We start from the raw sequence: 5,626 nt of genomic DNA, 5'->3' as shown, positions 1-5,626 counted from the left end.
ACTAAAGCAATATAATGCGGAGAATGATTTCGTGTTTGACTTATACATTTTCAAAGTGCAGTCGAAAATTCGAACACAGGTTGCAAGATCAGATTCGGTTATGGCGAGGGCGTCAGAGGAGAGTTTGTGATGACCTTGGGGACGGATATGACCTCAATAACATGTACGATAGACATTGGGTGACGACGCTGATATGAATGAAGTGGTCGAGAAGTGGGATGGGGGTCAACATAAGAATATCTAGTGGGTCAAGATCCATAGACTAATGGTGAATAATATTATATGGCACATTAATAACTTCTAGAATGGGTGTGTGAGTACTTTCCTGAAGGGGCTTCAGAGTTACGTAGCTGGACTTGAAATATGGAACAGACTCAAAGAAGGTAATATCAGCTTATATGAGGTATCATTGTAGAGTATGTGAATAGAAACGATAACCTTGTTGGGATCGATAATAACCAAGTAAAATGCACTTTAGTGATCGAGCTGAGAGTTTATCAAGACTGGGAGAGAGATTGTGTACAAAACATGTATACCCGAAAACTCAAGGAGGAATTGGATGAAGGTGGAATGGGGAAAAAGGATTGAATGGGGGATTTTATTGTTAAGTAAAAATAATGACATGTGATTTATAAGGTAACATGCCATTATCACATCGTCCCCCCAAAACCGAAGTGCAACATTACCATGGAGAAGTAGGGTCCGAGTGGTTTCTACGAGATGTTGATTTTTACGTTACCCCTTTTTGTTGAGGTGTATGAGGGCAAGATATGGTGGAGAATACCATTACTAGACATAAAAGTTTGAAATTTTTGGGATAAATATTCACGAGCATTATCACTTATTAAGATACGAATAGACACACCAAGCTGAGTTTTTATTTCTTTATAAAACTGTTCAAAAATAGAAAATAATTCAAATATATTTTTCATAAAAAATAACCACGTACGACATGAAAAATCATCAATAAAGGTGACAAAATAACTAGACTCAAGATTAGATATAGTACGCGAGGGACCCCAAACATTGGAGTGAACTAAAGCCAAAGGGAACGAAGCTCGTTTAATGACTCGATTGAGAAATTGACTACAAGTGTGTCTTCCTAAACATGTAGAATGTTTCGTTCCCTTTGAGAAATTGACTACAAGTGTGTCTTCCTAAACTACAGAAATTGACTCACAGTGTTAATTTGATACCTTTGATAAAATTGGCACGAACTCTGTAGTTTAGGAAGACTAGGATGACCTAACTGAGCATGGATAGTGAGTGGAGAATCTTTGGTTAAGCATGTTTGAGATGTCGCTGAGAGGTAATAAAGGCCTTGAGACTCACATCCGATGTCAATCGTCTGTCCCAAACTTCGATCATGCAGGGTAACATTATTATTAGTGAAGGTGATAATACAATCAATAGAACGAGTTAAACAACTGACTAAAAGTAAATTAAATGGACAATTAGGTACATAGAGAACAAAAATAACAGAGAGAAAGTAGAATTTGAATAGTAGGTAAGAAACCTAAAGTAGAGAGGGAAGACATAAGACTTTTATTACCGTTAACATGATCAGACGCACCAGAATTTAGGACCTAAGGTTCAAGAGAAGATGATTGAGAGAGGCAAACATATGAATTACTGGTGTGAGCAACTGAAGTGGTAGAATATGAGTTCTGATAATTGTGATACCACCTGAGGAAATCATCGTAGTTTGGCGTTAAGAAGGCTATGTTTGGAGTGGATCACTTTTCCGTGAGTGAAAAATAAAATATGAGACCGGATCTGGAATAGTTGCAAGGAGGCGATTGGGCGGTGGAAAATCGTCGTGATCAAAGGAGGAACTTTTGCCGGTAGGGTTAGTTTGTCAGAAGGTCGCCAGGAACAATAGCAACGACGGAAGACAGCAGCAGCAGTGCGGTGGTGGCTAGAGAATTTCGAAAACTGATGGTAGAATGAGTCACGGCAGTATATGGAAGGCAAACTGGAGTTATGACACAGTTTGTTAAAAAATTTCTCACAAGAATACAATGGGTTAACCGTGTAAAACACGGTGAAGAGTTGTCTATCAGTAGGCTCTGGTACCATGTTGAAATACGAGAGACTACGAGACATTTGAATAAACGTGTGTTTTGAAAAGAACTACAAAGACTGTATTTTATATATATATATATATATATATATATATATATATATATATATATATATATATATATATATAGAGAGAGAGAGAGAGAGAGAGAGAGAGAGAGAGAGAGGGGGGGGGAGAGAGAGGGAGAGAGAGAGAGAGAGAGAGAGAGAGAGAGAGAGAGAGAGAGAGAGATTACAATTAATTACATGATATAGTCTATGTGAGACTATTCTAGTCTCACATCGATTATATCATATAATTAATTGTAATATCTCTCTCTCTCTCTCTCTCTCTATATATATATATATATATATATATATATATATATATATATATATATATATATATATATATATATATATATATATATATATATATATATATATATATATATATATATATATATATATATATATTGGCGGATCCAGAAATTATCTATAGTGGGGGCTAAAAAATAATACATATATTTTTATTTTAAAAAAATTTACAAATTTTTACAATACATATTATTTAAATGACAAAATGATTCAAAATATATGAAAACTTTCAATTATTCGCTAAACTTTTTATTATATAAAATATTCAATAATTTTTCATTATAAATATCAGATATGTTTATGCAACTATATAAAAAAATATGGTGTTATTAAAGAAAACACCTTAATAATAAGTCTTTTTAGTAATTAAGGATAATCACTCGCCTTAATATTGATTGATTAAAGTAAAAAATTTAAGCTCAATTAATATTTGAGTTTTTAAAAATCTTTTTAGACATTTTGTTTGATTTATTTTGCTAGCAAAAATTATTAAAATACCTAATACATTTGTTTTGATAAAAATTCAAACAAACACAATTATTTTTAGAAAATAGTAATTGTTGAAGAGAAATCAAAGATCCAAATAAAATTGATTAAAGAAAATCGCATTTTTAATTATTATTATTGAGTGATTGTGCTAGTAGACAATAAAAAATAATGTTGAACTTATGAGAAGTAATGAGAAGATAAATAAAAAAAAAAACATTTATGTTTAAACTTTTTTTATTAAAATTTATATTTAAACTTTAAAGAGATGAAAAATATTCCAAAAAAGTTAATTGAAAATAAAGACAAAGTTAAGAAAGAGTGAGTGAATATTCTAAATAGTTATTTAAAAACAGGAATGTTAGAATTGTTTTAAGTGGTTAAATATAAATCTAGAAACTATTTATTTTTATGGGGGCTAAATATTTGAATATATTAATATTTTTAACAAGTTTTTTTTCTTCGTGGGGGCTAGAGCCCCCAATCCTTATAAAGCAGATCCGCCCATATATATATATATATATATATATATATATATATATATATATATATATATATATATAAGAGAGAGAGAGATTACAATTAATTACATGATATAGTCTATGTGAGACTATTCTAGGAATAAGTGTGAATCCACCCTAGGATAACACTAAATTTGTGCAAACGATTGAAAGACTATTAGATAATAAAACAAGTTATACTCACACGCATGTCTATTTGGATGATGATCTTACATTGGAAGATTCTAGACCATCACCCTTATAAACCTTTTATAAAAGGAGTTGTAAAGCATCAAATAAAGATACATATTTTTTACCTAGAATACCTCTCCCATCCAATAGAAACTTACTTGGACGCTAGAGTTCTTGCAAATACTTCCCTGATTGAGGTGACAAACCACAAGCAGCATCACTTTCCAAAGTTACCCTCATCATTTTATCAACTTCACAACCTCATGAGCAATTCCTTACTTGAAGGATTAAGGCCTGTTTTTAATATAAGAACAAGACTTCTAATATGTTCGAGACGGCCCAGTCACTACCAACACATTATCACACTTTTTTTGCAACGTTTGCTTGAATCTTAAATGACTCTTTTAAATTCCAATTATCTTAGAGAACATTGTTTCACATAAAAGAAAAAGTAACATCTCTCACTCTCAAAAAGAGAACATTGAAATGCCAATTACAACAGGAATATGATGTCATTTTGTTGCAATCTTACTGCTTTTGGGATCACTCATCAAAGTGCATTCCTTACAATGGAAGATGATTTGTGCTGAACCGGACTGTGTAACACCACTGTGGTGCTAACATTGGCAAATTTCCTGATCCTTCCATTATCTTAGATAATGATCGGATATTTCTCGGGAACACAGTATCGAATTATAACATTCTTGTGCCCAACTATTAATAAGTTCCTCCTAGCATTCTTACTCAGTTTCTGGAATCAACATTTTTTTTTGTTTATAGTTATTTTCATATGTGAGATTTTGGATCGAACTCTAGTATGGCCGAAGGGTAGCTTCTTGGTTCGACAGGGTTAAGCATGAAGTCGAAGGTTGTTCACATGTTTGTGTCGAAGATGCTAGGGTTGTTAGCATGTTAAATTAGGTTTTAGTGTTTAAACCCTAATTTGTTAAGTTAGCTTGTTTATTAAGTTGACTTGTGTAATGGGTCTTGTGGAAAAAAGCCCATTAGTTAGTATGTTAGGTTTTATTATAAATAGCATACTAGTCTCTCATCATTGCTATGCTGCAAATCCTAATTTAGGGTGAGAGAGGTTATTTGTTATTCTTGTAAACTTGTAATCTTGTTTTAAGAGAAAGTAAAAGAATAGCAGTTATAACCAATTCTTGTGTTCTTCTTCTGTTCCCTAATTCCCTATTATACTTTGTTATTGGTATCGTTTTTCACAACAAATTGGTGCGGTGAGCGTGGAGAAGATGCCTTCAACAAAGTATGAGATTGAAAAGTTCACCGGAGTGAATGATTTCGGTCTGTGGCGCTTGAAGATGAAAGCCCTACTGGTTCAGCAGGGGTGTTTGGAAGCGTTGAAGGGAGAGACAGCCATGAATGCAGAATTGACGGCAGCGGAGAAGAAGAATATGATCGAGAAAGCACACAGCGCAATTTTGTTGAGCCTTGGTGATAAGGTTCTCCGGCAGGTATCAAAGGAGACGACGGCATCAGGGTTATGGGTGAAACTTGAAAGTTTGTATATGACCAAATCGCTGGTAAATCGACTCTACCTGAAGCAAGCTTTGTATTCATTCAAGATGATTGAAGACAAAGTATTGGCTGAGCAGTTGGATATGTTCAACAAGCTGATTCTTGATCTTGAAAATATTGATGTGAAGATCGATGATGAAGATCAAGCGCTGTTACTATTGTGCGCTTTGCCTCGATCACATGCTCACTTCAAAGAAACTCTCTTGTATGGAAGGGAGTCCCTGACGTTTGAAGAAGTTCAATCAGCCTTGTACTCTAAGGACTTGAATGAACGAAAGGAGCATAAACCTTCGACTGTTGGCGAAGGTTTGGCCGTTAAAGGAAAACTCTTACGAAAGGATGGTAAGTTCGACAAGAAGAAAGGCAAAAGCCAGTCGAAGACTTACAGTGGCGAAGCATCTGGCATTCGATGCTACCATTGTAAGAAGGAGGGTCACACAAGAAAGGTGTGCCCTGAACGCTTGAAATAT

The sequence above is a fragment of the Vicia villosa genome, linkage group LG6 (genome assembly GCF_029867415.1).
Source record: "Vicia villosa cultivar HV-30 ecotype Madison, WI linkage group LG6, Vvil1.0, whole genome shotgun sequence".
NCBI lineage: Eukaryota > Viridiplantae > Streptophyta > Magnoliopsida > Fabales > Fabaceae > Vicia > Vicia villosa.
Note: the sequence above shows the minus strand (reverse complement) of the source record.